We start from the raw sequence: 16,074 nt of genomic DNA on the forward strand, positions 1-16,074 counted from the left end.
TCACTCTGCTGGTGGGCCTCTCAGGCACTCCCCTTTCAGTGCACTCTTTCAACATGGACTGCCTGGGGCCTATGCCTGTCTACACATTGTATACTGACCAGCGGTAATGTATGTATTGCAGTATCGGTTATTTACTCTTTCGGATAATAGAAAGACTAGGGGACACTCCATGAAGTTAGCATGGGGCACATTTAAACCTAATCAGAGAAAGATCTTTTTCACTCAACGCACAATTAAACTCTGGAATTTGTTGCCAGAGGATGTGGTTAGTGCAGTTAGTATAGCTGTGTTTAAAAAAGGATTGGATAAGTTCTTGGAGGAGAAGTCCATTACCTGCTATTAAGTTCACTTAGAGAATAGCCACTGCCATTAGCAATGGTTACATGGAATAGACTTAGTTTTTGGGTACTTGCCAGGTTCTTATGGCCTGGATTGGCCACTGTTGGAAACAGGATGCTGGACAGTGATTACAAATGAAAATCTGTAGCAAAACAGTTTTAGTTTTGTTTTCTGGTGCCAGCATAGCCATTATAGCTTATGCCGATACAGACACATAACAATGCTTAATGTATATCACACTTTTCTGGCAAACGGTACATGATACAGACATAATAAATGCATATTTGTGTTTAGCTTGTTAAAATCTACTTGTTTCACTGAAGGTTGTAGAGGAAACAAAATGTTCCCAGAAATTTGTTTACTGACGAAACAGGCATGGCCATGACATCAGCTTGACAACACACTCCTCTTTCTTTATCCCTGGGAGCCCACGAGGGTTCTTTATAAAAGCTGCATATTATACACTGCAAAATATTAAAATCACATTGTGAATGGACGACAAGTAACTAGGAAACTGCACAGTGCTAACAACTTGGACTAGCTGGCCGTCCTAAAAGAACGTATTGAGCTCGGGGGTGGACCCTTGTCCTGGAGCAGTGGAGAACGGCTCCCTGGTAGGGACTAGGAAGCACCTGCCCCCAGGGGGCGGAGCACTGGAGGAGAGAAAGGCTAGGATGAGCTTCACCACTGGAAGCCCATAGTCTCCCCCTGTTGGAGCCCATAGGGACCCGAGCCGCTTGGACTTAGGTGGGCCTTGCATGGTCTCCTGGAGAGGTAGTAGACAGGCGTGCCCACGGACAGCAAGGGAGCATGGTCGGAGTTGAGATCGTAGGTCTGATGGAACAAGGAAGACTAGAACAGTGTAGGCGATGACAAGGCAAGGGACAGAGCCAGAATCAGGAGATGTAGTCAATCAGGCAGAAGTCAGAATCCAAGGGTCAGTCAGAGGAGTGGTCAACAATGTAGAGGTCAGGTTCCAGAGGTCAGATGAGGTCACAAGGCAGACAGAAGTCAGAAGGCTGGAAGCAGGCAGAGAGGTCAAGGAGCAGGCCAAGGTCAGTACCAGAGAGACAGTCCGAGGGTACTACCTTGGGAGATGGACAGACGAACACTGGAACAGAAGGACGCTGGAACAGTAGGATGGAGGAACAAGGCTGGAACAGTAGGATCCTGGAAGAAGGCCTGAATGAGACTGGAACGAGACTGGAAAAGACTGGAACGAAACTGGAACAAGGTTTAGAAGCGCAGTGACAATCTAGCACACAATGCCGACCCAATTGCCAAGGCAAGGACCCACCCCTGGCCCTACAAGAGGCCGGGTGGTCCGTACGCGTGCGTAGAGGCGTGGCCAACGACATGGGAGATGCTGAACTCTGGCGTGAATCCTGATGCGCAGTGGAAGGCCCAGCGACCGCCACCGCAGGACACCAGGACCTGGAAGAGCTTGTGGCGGCTGCTGCTGGGGAGGCCGAACCGGGACCTGCGGAGGAGCCAGGTCCGTGTGCAGGCCGGACGCGGACAGGGCGTGCAATAGAACGTGTCTGAAAAACACTTTCAGAGGAGAGGACAAGATGGCATTGAAGGCCCAGTAACAGAGGGCTTATCTGAAGCGGTAATAAAAGACCTTACACATGTCATGTCAGAGGCGCTTGCACATCAGCTGCAGAGGATTCAGTCCTCTGTGGACGAATTTCAGGACATGGTAGAGGCTTATGCCTCAGCACTGAGTGGGATGCAAAATAAATTAACAGAGCATACGGAGCACATGCATGTCATGAAAAATAACTCAGCTGAGCTTCAGCACCAAAATAAATCCCTTGAGGACGAGCTCCAGGATTTTGAAAACTGCAGTAGGTGAAACAACCTGCACATTGTGGGAGTTCCCAAGTTGGTTCATGGGGAAGAGCAAACGCAGCTGTGTGAGAAAGGGATCCCTGGAGAGTAGAGCGGCCAATTTTATTTATTTATTTGAAGTCTTTTATATACCGAGGTATAGCAAGCTGCCTTCACTCCGGTTTACATTTTAACAACTTATTACAGATAATGGATAATAGGGATGTGAATCGTTTTTTGACGATTTAAAATATCGTCCGATATATTTTAAATCGTCAAAAATCGTTCGAGGTGATATAAATAGGACTTCCCCCGATTTATCATCAAAAATCGTAAATCAGGGGGAGGGCGGGAAAACCGGCACACTAAAACAACCCTAAAACCCACCCCGACCCTTTAAAATAAATCCCCCACCCTCCCGAACCCCCCCCAAAATGTCTTAAATTACCTGGGGTCCAGTGGGGGGGTCCCGGTGTGATCTTCCACTCTCGGGCCACGGGTGCGTTAATAGAAATGGCGCCGGCGACAGGGCAAAGGTAGCGCCGGCGCCATTTTGGTTCCTGTCCCCCGACGTCACGAGCGCAGGAGATCGCTCCCGGACCCCCGCTGGAGCCCCAGGGACTTTTGGCCAGCTTGGGGGGGCCTCCTGACCCCCACAAGACTTGCCAAAAGTCCAGAGGGGGTCCAGAAGCGACCTCCTGCACTCAAATCGTATTGCCGTATTGCAAAATGGCGCCGGCCATACGGCCATATGGCCGGCGCCATTTTGCAATACGGCAATATGGCCTTACGGCTGGCGCCATTTTGCAATACAAAATCGTATTGCCGTATTGCAAAATGGCACCGGCTGTATGGCCGTACGGCCGGCGCCATTTTGCAATACAGCAATATGGCCATACGGCCGGCGCCATTTTGCAATACGGCAATACGATTCGCGTGCAGGAGGTCACTCCCGGATCCCCGCTGGACTTTTGGCAAGTCTTGTGGGGGTCAAGAGGCCCCTCCAAGCTGGCCAAAAGTCCCTGGGGGTCCAGCGGGGGTCCGGGAGTGATCTCCTGCGCTCGTGACGTTGGGGGACAGGAACCAAAATGGCGCCGGCGCTACCTTTGCCCTGCTATATGACAGGACCATACAATAAAATTCACCCGGTGTATAATTTTTACGAAATATTTTTTACCTATAGTTGACCCTCTATATACCACCTTGGCACTGTTGATAACAACAATTATGTATATCAATTTTATCTTTCTAAAAATTTTTTTAGAGAGCAGGAGATGGTTTCAGATATTTTATAACACCGTCCAGGTGTCAATGTTTTTTCCTTTAATCATTAACACACCTTCCGCCTCCAATTGTTTATTTTAAATTTTTATATATAAAATGCCAAGTTGGGTTACAGAGCGTAAACCCTTTATTTTTAATCACTGTTTGTGTTCCATTATTAAAAATTTTTTTTTACTGTGACTAGCACTTTTTTATTTTTATGAGCCGTCCCGGGACCAACTGCAAAGTACTTAGCTTTTTAGCGAATGTCTTTTTTACTCCCGACTCGCGCAAGTTTCGACATTTGCAAGTTGCTGTCTTCCTCAGGGTATCTTTATTCGTTAATGAATGATTTTCTTTGTAGAACTGGTGTCCAATTTCTCCGGTGCTCAATCGAGCCTCCGCTGCTCGATTGAGCACCGGAGAAATTGAGCACCGGAGAAATTGGACACCAGTTCTACAAAGAAAATCATTCATTAACGAATAAAGATACCCTGAGGAAGACAGCAACTTGCAAATGTCGAAACTTGCGCGAGTCGGGAGTAAAAAAGACATTCGCTAAAAAGCTACGGTAAGTACTTTGCAGTTGGTCCCGGGACGGCTCATAAAAATAAAAAAGTGCTAGTCACAGTAAAAAAAAATTTTTAATAATGGAACACAAACAGTGATTAAAAATAAAGGGTTTACGCTCTGTAACCCAACTTGGCATTTTATATATAAAAATTTAAAATAAACAATTGGAGGCGGAAGGTGTGTTAATGATTAAAGGAAAAAACATTGACACCTGGACGGTGTTATCAAATATATGAAACCATCTCCTGCTCTCTAAAAAATTTTTTAGAAAGATAAAATTGATATACATAATTGTTGTTATCAACAGTGCCAAGGTGGTATATAGAGGGTCAACTATAGGTAAAAAATATTTCGTAAAAATTATACACCGGGTGAATTTTATTGTATGGTCTTGATATTGCTCATTTGGTGAGGATCTATATTTGGAGAGACTGTCATATGACAGGGCAAAGGTAGCGCCGGCGCCATTTCTATTAACGCACCCGTGGCCCGAGAGTGGAAGATCACAACAGGACCCCCCCACTGGACCCCAGGTAATTTAAAACATTTTGGGGGGGGGTTCGGGAGGGTGAGGGATTTATTTTAAAGGGTCGGGGTGGGTTTTAGGGTTGTTTTAGTGTGCCGGTTTTCCCGCCCTCCCCCGATTTACGATTTACACGATTTAAAAAAAAACAAAACCGCGACGATCCGATTCCCTCCCCCCTCAGCCAAAATCGATCGTTAAGACGATCGATCACACGATTCACATCTCTAATGGATAATATAACCGAGTAACTTATTAATTGCAATCCTTATTACATTCTATGAACAAGGGAGATAAACAGAATAAACATAGGTCATGCAGTGTGCAGGAAGTGTACAAACAGTGTGCAAATAAGTACTGATACATATGTTACATAATAACATGGGTGATTTGGGATTCTCTTTCTAGGGTAGAGTTAGGAAAGGAATGGGAGGATTATTTCTCGGGCGCGCTCACAGGCTGGGAGCAGGGGGCCCGGATCAGCAGAGACCTCAGCAGGTCATCGTCTGATATTTGAACTATACAGACAAAATAAAAATCTTGATGGCCTACTGCAATAAAAAAGAAATTACATAAAAAGAGGCAAAACTGTTGATATACTCTAATTTTATGAGCAAGTTCCAGGGATAAAATTCTCTTTGCAATTCCAGAAAGCATTCCATAATATGGAAGCTAGATTACTCCCCACCACACGAGATTCGAAGTAGTTTTTTTATAAAATAGCATGAGTCAGTATATTGGATGCTTTGAGGCTCAGCTTATAAATAGTTTTAGTACTACTACTTTTCTCTAACCTTTTTTATTGTTAACTATTTAAGTTTAATGTAAACCGTTTTGATCAATTTTCATTGCTAGATGGTATATAAATATTTTTAAATAAATAAATATGTAACCTGGCGCTCATCTGTGTTCTACAATTTTTGGCGTTTTTTTATGTTCTTTGTCATCAAGCTTTTTTAAATATAACCGAAGCAAGAAACCTGTGAGGGAGTCGGTTGGACCGTTAGATGACTGAGGGGTTAAAGGGCTCTTAGGGAAGATAAGGCCATTGCAGGAAGACTAAATGAATTCATTGCTTCCATGTTTACTAATGAGGATGTTGGGGAGCTACCAATTCTGGAGATGGTTTTCAAAGGTGATGAGTCAGACGAACTGAACCAAATCATTGTGAACTTGGAAGATGTAGTAGGACAGATTGACAAAGTAAGCAAATCACCTGGACCGTGTCGATACCCGGGTTCAATTCCCACCATTGCTGAGTAGGCTGATGGTATTTCTGCTGAAGGAAAAATACCAGGCCTGCCTTGAATGCCAGACTTTGCAAAAAGAAGTTATAAACAACTCTTGCAGGACCTCAGAGATAACAATGTGAGACACAGGAGGAGGAGGAGGAGACAGCGCGGCAAGGGTACGAAGCGGCTTATCTGGGAAGGATGCAAGGGAGAGTTGAGATAAGAGGGAGACATAGCATAAGCGTAATAAACTTTGTTGTGTGAATTTTGCAAGCAGAAGCCAGAAGGCGTGCTGATTTTGGTTTTTTTAACCTGTTATAAGTAGAGCTGATAAGAAGCAGTTTTTTTAAGCATGAATGTTCCTGCGCGAGAAGTGTGCTAGCTATAGCCATTATGTAAGTATGTAGGATTATTCTTTCTCTGTCGGTATATCCATTTTCCTGTTGCTTATGTATAGTATATGAATGACATATAATAAAAAATAGAAACGTAAAAGATTCAGAGTTGTTCTTGTAAACAAATGGGATTTTTAACAATTGGTGGAGGATGCCGGGGAGAACACATGTGTTTGCAGAAGCAACTCTGATTGTTTCTTGTGCAGAGTAGAAGATTCACTCCTTTGGTGATTCCCCAGGGCCCTGATTGATCAGCTGAGGCTCGGGAGTAATCAGTTTGGAGCCAATGTGTGAATCTTGTTGAAAGGTGCACCTAAGGGTTTAGATTCACGTTCTCGGCAAAAGTACGGACCGAGTCCTGTGTGAATGGTGAATTGAGCAAAGGCGCCGAGGGTTTTAACACTGCTGCAATTGTTGTTTGTCCTGTGGGTACCCAGGGTTAACATACTGCAGAAAGGATTGCAGTGATATTTTTCTTGTACTTATTGTGTGGTTTGCTATTAGCGTGTATATATTTTTCAGTCTGTTTTGTATTTGCTACCATACCCAGTTATTAGTGCGTTGAAAAACTAGAAATCATTTACATGTATGGAACTTGTTCTCCGTCACTGGAGATCTTTACCATGCAGAAGTGGAAATAAAAGCACGAAATAAAATTATTACTGAGATTAAAAGTGACCATACCAGGAGGTCAGACAATAATTGGGGAACCTCCTCCATATGTTACTATGTGTGTTGTATTGTATTTAAAAAGCCAACTGTGGAGAAACAATATAGATGCATATGCTTAGAATTGTTTTTGATGCTTTAGAACTGTAAGGACTGTACCTTTTAATACTGAGGACTGTTTACTTAAGTGCTTAGAACTGTATATGCTTAGAATTGTATAATATTTAATATATATATTATGGGGTACTTAACACTGTCTACCTTTAATACTTAGAATTATTAGGATAGTATATTAGTTTACTCTTACCGTATTCTCACCTACCTCACTCCTAACCTACCTCACTCCTAAGGCTCTATCTAATAAAATAAAAAGCAAAGCAAGCCATCCGAACCAGTTGCTCCTGTGGATGTTAATATCCCAGGATGGACAAACATTCCCTGCTCTGTGCTGGCACAGGAATGGGCTATGAATATGGGATTGGCAGAGGCATGAGATAGAGGTGGCGAGCCTGTAGATATTGTAACGAAGCTAAAAGGTCCCAGTAATTAAAGGAGCCTCACTGTGCACTGATGTGTGGCGCCGGATTTTTCCCGTTGATAGCTACGGGAAATGATGTATGTGTACTGTAAATAAAGCTATATTTTCATTATTGTATATCTCTTATCTTGTATCATGGTGTGTGCGTTTAGTACTGTGTGTAATCTGCCTGAGAAAGAACAGAAGACGGGCAGAAAAGAATTTGAAGGGGCAGAGGAGAAAGCCCTAGCAGTAATTCCCATCTGGGAAGATGTAACTTACTGCTGGTTAATGTGATAGGAAACTGGGCGCATAGAACCCCACAAGAGGATGGATATAATTGTCTTGATTGTTTTTCCCTTCCCCCACCGAGTTCCAATAGTTGTAGGGAAAGAGCTAGCATGCATCGTCCGGCGGGGATTGATATTTCTTACGAGACATAGGAAGGCTGACTTAAGGGTTAAGGAGTTGCAGTAGCAACTAGCCGCAGCCCGAAGAGAACTAGAGATATTAAGGTGGCAGTGGTGGCAGAAAGTGCAGCGAGCCGTAGAAAATGAAAGCAAATTAGTATAGTGACTTCCTGGTTTCCCGGTATATGTGAGAATAAATCATATAAAATGCTATAGGAATACTGAAAATCAGTGGTGACAGTTTTATATGAGCCTTTCAGTTGTGTCTGTGTTTCTTGATCTTTGAAGGGCTGCTTTGTTTATACTGGGAACGTCTGGCCTGTGTTCAGGCCAGACGTAACAGGATACATCTGTAACAGGATGTTGAAGGGAGGCTTATATTGAGTTAGAAGTTTTGTGGCATTTGTTATCGATGCAGGAGAAAAGGACATACAGGACAAAATTGTCACAAACCCCTGGATTTTACATTCAGTAATTAGCTTCCCTTCCCGGCAGGCCCCTAAGTGGCCTCAGCTGATAACCTAATGAAATATTTTAATTGTGCAGCTATAGATTTAGCTAAAAGATTTTACAGAAGCAGGGAGAGACTAAAATTTTTTCTTTTTCCCATCTATCTCACATGACTTTTTCCATCTACCTCACATGACTAAACTTGAAGGAATGTAACCGTGATTAATCACGGTGCTGCTCAGTTACTTATAGCTAGCCGTTTAATACTTTGTAATGTGATTTAAAAGTATGAATTAACCTCTTTTTGTATGTGAGATTTTTCTTTTACAGATTTACAAGAATAAAAGCTGAGGGTTTTTCTTTCTCCTATATTTTGGTTTTTTCCTGAACAGATCTGTTTTGAAAATTCTGATTTTTGCTTAATTTTGGATCCAAAGATTTTTGTGTTTACTTTTAAAAGGCCTACTTCTTGACCTTTCATTGTTTTTCTGTTTGTGTTTCTCTGTCATTATGTGTTCTGTTTTTGTATCATTTTGTGTTGTACATACATGACGACAGACTTTACTGACTGTAGGAGAGTGTACTGAATATGCAATAGCTTCTGACATCATTTAAGTGAAGCAGTCACTGCTAAAGTTTTGTGAACAAATGTTTTAATAATGTTTTAACAGGTGATTTTCTTCTTTCTTTGTTTTCTCCCCGTTGCCTTTGTTTACTTGCAAGTTAGTTTTACCCAAGGGAACGGAATGTATTTGTCTTCCCTACTATGAAAACACGATTCTGAGGCCGAAGCTTGTGTAGGAAAGCTGTCTCCAATCAAGGCCTATAATACTAGATAACAGGCCTTTCCCCGTAGACATTGTCAGCGAATCCTTTTCTTTTTTATAAAAAAAAGCTGAGCAGGCTTGAAGGGGGGTCAAGCAACCCCAGAAGCTTTTATTATGTTTCACAGGACTATAGGTTCCCTTAAGCAGTGTGGGCAGAATTATGATGAACCTTGATTGTGATACATTTAGTAGTACCTAGTCACACTGTTACTTGCAATTGTTATTATTTTGATTCTCACATTATTGATACCGTTTGAATTGATGCAGTTTTAGTGCTTTGTAGTTGCTCTTCTCTGTGTTAATGGTTTAGACCTAGACTAGATTTTTGAAACAGTAGTTTTTGTTGTTTTCTTTTTTTTGTGGTTACCTATCCTCCCAGATTTACATTTACGGCATATACAGAAGAAAACATTATTAAATGACCTAACAGATTTGTTAATGTCTTTTTACTAATCAAACATCCATACATTTGACCAAAGTAATACATAACACGCGATTCCAGCACCTCATATCCAAGGATGACATGGCCACTGTTCTAAATTTGATTGTTTAGGCCTGATTGACATTTATAAAATAAATTAGACCAGCATGGTATGTCAATATTTTATTTCCCCGATTGTACATGACCTTAATAACAATATTACATTCTGGCAACCCGAATTATTAGGTAAATGGGTGAATGAGCAAAATCAAACTATACAGATGAAATAATGTATCAAAGTCCTTGGGAATCCCCATTGTTTGAACCGTGTTTACAGATAAATGATATCTGCACTTTTGATGTACGATCTTCACAGTCTGAATATTATGTAGAAATTGGAACCCAATATATCAGTAAATGTTATAAAAACGTGAATGAAGTTTGGTGGTTTGAAGAAAAATGTAACCAGACTGCAGGGATTTACATATATTGAATGGCCCTTATGGCAAATTAATTATACTATATTGAGGAAAGCAGTAACCACCTCTAACAAGTTAAACAAGGTATGGAACAAGCTGTTGTTCAAGCTAGATTTGGCAAACAGGCAATAAATCGCCTTGCTGTAAAAATTAAAATTGACCTATCCCATCAATGGTGGGATATTTTCACTGGAAACTCTCTCTCAACTGACAAATATTTAAAATGGCATACTCATCCATTATTACTACCTCTACTAAGTAATATTGCATTAATTATTTGGAATTATTGTTTAACTTGTAAAATCTGGAAACGACCAGAATCTATAAAGAGAAATATGATAGCCTATAGCAATGTTAACCTGGACACTGCTTGCATAGTGCATACCACAAATCATGTCAGAGTTAGGAGGGTTGAGGCAAGTGAGAGCAGTTAAAAGGGAGGTGGTAAGGAAAGATTCTTCCCCAGATAATGAAGAACGGCCCTCATCACTTTACTGACCCCCTGTGTGAAGAATTGAACATCAGTGTGAGCCAGAAAAAATCTTCTGACTCAAGGGAGGAATGTCGATTCCCGGGTTCAAGTCCCACCATTGCTGAGTAGGCTGATGGTATTTCTGCTGAAGGAAAAATACCAGGCCTGCCTTGAATGCCAGACTTTGCAAAAAGAAGTTATAAACAACTCTTGCAGGACCTCAGAGATAACAATGTGAGACACAGGAGGAGGAGGAGGAGACAGCGCGGCAAGGGTACGAAGCGGCTTATCTGGGAAGGATGCAAGGGAGAGTTGAGATAAGAGGGAGACATAGCATAAGCGTAATAAACTTTGTTGTGTGAATTTTGCAAGCAGAAGCCAGAAGGCGTGCTGATTTTGGTTTTTTTAACCTGTTATAAGTAGAGCTGATAAGAAGCAGTTTTTTTAAGCATGAATGTTCCTGCGCGAGAAGTGTGCTAGCTATAGCCATTATGTAAGTATGTAGGATTATTCTTTCTCTGTCGGTATATCCATTTTCCTGTTGCTTATGTATAGTATATGAATGACATATAATAAAAAATAGAAACGTAAAAGATTCAGAGTTGTTCTTGTAAACAAATGGGATTTTTAACAACCGGATGGTGTGCATCCTAGGGTACTGAAGGAACTCAAAAATGAAATTTCTGATCTATTAGTTAAAATTTGTAACCTATAATTAAAATCATCCATTGTACCTGAAGACTGGAGGGTGGCCAATGTAACCCCAATATTTAAAAAGGGCTCCAGGGGCGTTCCAGGTAACTATAGACCAGTGAGCCTGACTTCAGTGGTGAGAAAAACAGTGGAAACTATTCTCAAGATCAAAATCACAGAACATATAGAAAGATATGGTTTAATGGAACAAAGTCAACATGGATTTACCCAAGTGAAGTCTTGCCTAACAAATCTGCTTCATTTTTTTGAAGTGGTTAATAAACATGTGGATAAAGGTGAACTGGTAAATGTAATGTATTTGGATTTTCAGAAGGTGTTTGACAAAGTCCCTCATGAGAGGCTTCTAAGAAAACTAAAAAGTCATGGGATAGGAGGCGATGTCCTTTCATGGATTACAAACAGGCTAAAAGAAAAGAAACAGAGAGAAGGATTACCGGTAAATGGACAATTTTCTCAGTGGAAAAGTGTAAACAGTGGAGTACCTCAGGGATATGTACTTGGACCGGTGCTTTTCAATATATTTATATAAATGATCTGGAAAGGAATACAACGAGTGAGGTTAACAAATTTGCGGATGATACAAAATTATTCAGAGTAGTTAAATCACAAGCGGATTGTGATACATTACAGGAGGACCTTGCAAGACTGGAAGATTGGGCATCTAAATGGCAGATGAAATTTAATGTAGACAAGTGCAAGGTGTTGCATATAGGGAAAAATAACCTTTGCTGTAGTTACACGATGTTAGGTTCCATGTTAGGAGCTACCACCCAGGAAAAAGATCTAGGCATCATAATAGATAATACTTTAAAATCATCGGCTCAGTGTACTGCAGCAGTCAAAAAAGCAAACATAATGTTAGGAATTATTAGGAAAGGAATGGTTAATAAAACGTAAAATGTCATAATGCCTCTATATCGCTCCATGGTGAGACCGCACCTGGAATACTGTGTACAATTCTTGTCACCGCATCTAAAAAAAGATATAGTTGAAATAGAGAAGGTACAGAGAAAGGCAACCAAAATGATAAGGGGGATGGAACAGCTCCCCTATGGGGAAAGGCTGAAGAGTTTATGGCTGTTCAGCTTTGAGAAGAGACAGCTGAGGGGGGATATGATAGAGGTCTTTAAGATCATGAGAGGTCTTGAATGAGTAGATGTGAATCGGTTATTTACACTTTCGAATAATTGAAGGACATAAGAACATAAGAAATGGCTATGCTATGGGGCATTCCAAGAAGTTCGCAAGTAGCACATTTAAGACTAATCGGAGAAAATTCTTTTTCACTCAACGAACAATAAAGCTCTGGAATTTGTTGCCAGAGGATGTGGTTAGTGCAGTTAGTGTAGCTGGGTTCAAAAAAAGTTTGGATAAACATATAAACATAGAAATGATGGCAGAAGAAGACTAAATGGCCCATCCAGTCTGCCCAGCAAGCTTTGCACTTTTTTTTTTTTTCATACTTTTGTTACTCTTGGCTCTTAGTAACCTTTTGGTTCTATTTCCCTTCCACTCCCACCATTATTGTAGAGAGCACAGCAGAGTTGGAACTGCATCTAAGTGAATATCTAGCTTAATTAGTTAGGGGTAGTAACCAACGCAATAAGCAAGCTACACTAGGGATGTGAATCGTTTTAGGACGATTAAAATTATCGTCCGATAATTTTAATATCGTCTTAAACCGTTATGGAACACAATACAATAGAGATTCTAACGATTTATCGTTATAAATCGTTAGAATCGTGAGCCGGCACACTAAAACCCCCTAAAACCCACCCCCGACCCTTTAAATTAAATCCCCCACCCTCCCGAACCCCCCCAAATGACTTAAATAACCTGCGGGTCCAGCGGCGGTCCGGAACGGCAGCGGTCCGGAACGGGCTCCTGCTACTGAATCTTGTTGTCTTCGGCCGGCGCCATTTTCCAAAATGGCGCCGAAAAATGGCTGCGGCCATAGACGAACACGATTGGACGGCAGGAGGTCCTTCCGGACCCCCGCTGGACTTTTGGCAAGTCTTGTGGGGGTCAGGAGGCCCCCCCCAAGCTGGCCAAAAGTTCCTGGAGGTCCAGCGGGGGTCAGGGAGCGATTTCCCGCCGCGAATCGTTTTCGTACGGAAAATGGCGCCGGCCATACACGTATGGCCGGCGCCATTTTCCGTAAGGAAAATGGCGCCGGCAGGAGATCGACTGCAGGAGGTCGTTCAGCGAGGGTTCCGGCGCCTCGCTGAACGACCTCCTGCAGTCGATCTCCTGCCGGCGCCATTTTCCGTACGAAAACGATTCGCGGCGGGAAATCACTCCCTGACCCCCGCTGGACCTCCAGGAACTTTTGGCCAGCTTGGGGGGGGCCTCCTGACCCCCACAAGACTTGCCAAAAGTCCAGCGGGGGTCCGGAAGGACCTCCTGCCGTCCAATCGTGTTCGTCTATGGCCGCCGCCATTTTTCGGCGCCATTTGGAAAATGGCGCCGGCCGAAGACAACAAGATTCAGTAGCAGGAGCCCGTTCCGGACCGCTGCCGATCCGGACCGCCGCTGGACCCGCAGGTTATTTAAGTCATTTGGGGGGGGGTTCGGGAGGGTGGGGGGATTTAATTTAAAGGGTCGGGGGTGGGTTTTAGGGGGTTTTAATGTGCCGGTTTTGCGATTTTACGTTTTTTTCGATTTTTTACGATTTTTTCACGATTTTTCACGATATTTTACCCCCCCAAACGGCAAAAATACGATTCCCTCCCCCTCCCAGCCGAAATCGATCGTTAAGACGATCGAGGACACGATTCACATCTCTAAGCTACACCCATGCTTATTTGTTTACCCAGACTATGTAATTCAGTCTTGTTGGTTGTTGTCTGTATATAGATACCCTTTTCTTCATTCCCCCTGCCATTGAAGCAGAGAGTTATGCTGGATATGCGTGAAGTATCAGTCTTTCTCCCCTGCCGTTGAAACAGAGAACTATGCTGGATGTGTATTGAAAGTGAAATATCAGGCTTATTTGGTTTGGGGTAGTAACTGTCGTAACAAGCAAGCTACTCCCCACTTTTTTGTGAATGCAAATCCTTTTTTCCACATTTCCTCTTGCCATTGAAGCTTAGAGCAATGTTGGAGTTGCATAGCCTTCATTCCCGCGAGCCACCCACTCTTCATTCACGTCCTCTAGACTTTATGGATCCACAGTGTTTATCCCACGCCCCTTTTAAGTCCTTCACAGTTCTGGTCTTCACCACTTCCTCCGGAAGGGCATTCCAGGCATCCACCACCCTCTCCGTGAAGAAATACTTCTTGACATTGGTTCTGAGTCTTCCTCCCTGGAGCTTCAAATCGTGACCCCTGGTTCTGCTGATTCTTTTCCGACGGAAAAGGTTTGTCATTGTCTTTGGATCGTTAAAATCTTTCAAGTATCTGAAAGTCTGTATCATATCAACTCTGCTCCTCCTTTGCTCCAAGGTGTACATATTTAGATTCTTCAATCTCTCCTCATAAGTCATTTGATGAAGACCATCCACGTTTCTGGTTGCCCTTCTCTGGACCGCCTCCATCTTTTCTCTGTCTCTTTGGAGATACAGTCTCCAGAACTGAACACAGTACTCCAGGTGAGGTCTCACCAAGGACCTGGACAAGGGGATAATTACTTCCCTTTTCTTACTCGATATTCCTCTCTCTATGCAGCCCAGCATTCTTCTGGCTTTAGCTATCGCCTTGTCACATTGTTTTGCCGACTTCAGATCATTAGACACTATCACCCCAATGTCTCTCTCCTGCTCCGTGCACATCAGCCTTTCTCCCCCCGATTGAATACAGTTCATTCGGATTTCCACTCCCCATTTGCATGACTCTGCACTTCTTGGCATTGAATCTCAGCTGCCATATCTTCGACCACTCTTCCAGCTTCCTTAAATCCCGTCTCATTCTCTCCACTCCTTCCAGCGTGTCCGCTCTGTTTCAGATCTTAGTGTCATCCACAAAAAGACAAACCTTATCTTCTTTCCCATCTGTAATGTCGCTCACAAATATATTGAACAGGACTGGTCCCAACACCGATCCTTGTGGTACACCGCTTAAAACCTCTCTCTCTTCAGAGAGAGTTCCATTTACTATCACACATTGTCTTCTGTCCATCAACCAGTTTGCAATCCAGGCCACCACCTTGGCACTCACTTCTAAGCTTCTCATTTTATTCACTAGTGCGGGACCGTATCAAAAGCTTTGCTGAAATAGTAGATGACATCGAGTACTCTTCCTTGATCCAATTCCTTGGTTACCCAGTCAAAAAAGTCAATCAGATTTGTCTGACAGGATCTTCCCCTGGTGAATCCATGCTGCCTCTGGTCCAGCAATTCTCTCGACTGTAGATAGTTCACTGCTTTCTCTTTCAATAGTGACTCCATTACTTTTCCCACCACTGAAGTGAGGCTAACTGGTCTGTAGTTACCAGCCTCTTCTCTGTTCCCACTCTTGTGAAGCGGGACCACCACCGCTCTTCTCCAATCACTCGGCACCACTCCCGTTTCTAGGGATCTATTAAACAGGTCACATAGCAGACCTGCCAGTGCATCTCTGAGCTCCCTCAGTATCCTGGGATGAACTTCATCAGGCCCCATAGTTTTGTCCACTTTCAGTTTCTCCAGCTCTTTCCATACATTTTCTACTGTAAATGGAGTTACATCTACTCCACTCCACTCCAGTTTCTTGTTAACTAACGACGGTCCTTCTCCAGGGTCCTCTACCCAGGTACATTTCCAGCCTGTCTAATCTACTGTGGGAATCCCTCCTGGTTCCTCCGCCTCTCCACAGTCTCACCCAGAGCTCCCTGCTGTGCCTGACCTCGCCTCCCAATGGTGTGGACCTGTGGCGCTCCTCCCCACAGGTGGTAACAACTCTCATCTCAGGCCAAGGGTCCACATACCCACAAACCATAACACTCACTTTCTCTTTTAAATCAAGCATAGACACATATAGA

General features: G+C 43.0%; 1 protein-coding gene across 1 annotated transcript in view; it reads left to right on the forward strand.

Moving 5' to 3' along the window:
• LOC115079614 overlaps nt 1-16,074 on the forward strand; it is a gene marked incomplete at its 3' end in the record, with an annotated part of 68,664 nt that overhangs the window by 19,000 nt on the left and 33,590 nt on the right.

Source organism: Rhinatrema bivittatum, chromosome 1 (assembly GCF_901001135.1).
Source record: "Rhinatrema bivittatum chromosome 1, aRhiBiv1.1, whole genome shotgun sequence".
NCBI classification, from domain to species: domain Eukaryota; kingdom Metazoa; phylum Chordata; class Amphibia; order Gymnophiona; family Rhinatrematidae; genus Rhinatrema; species Rhinatrema bivittatum.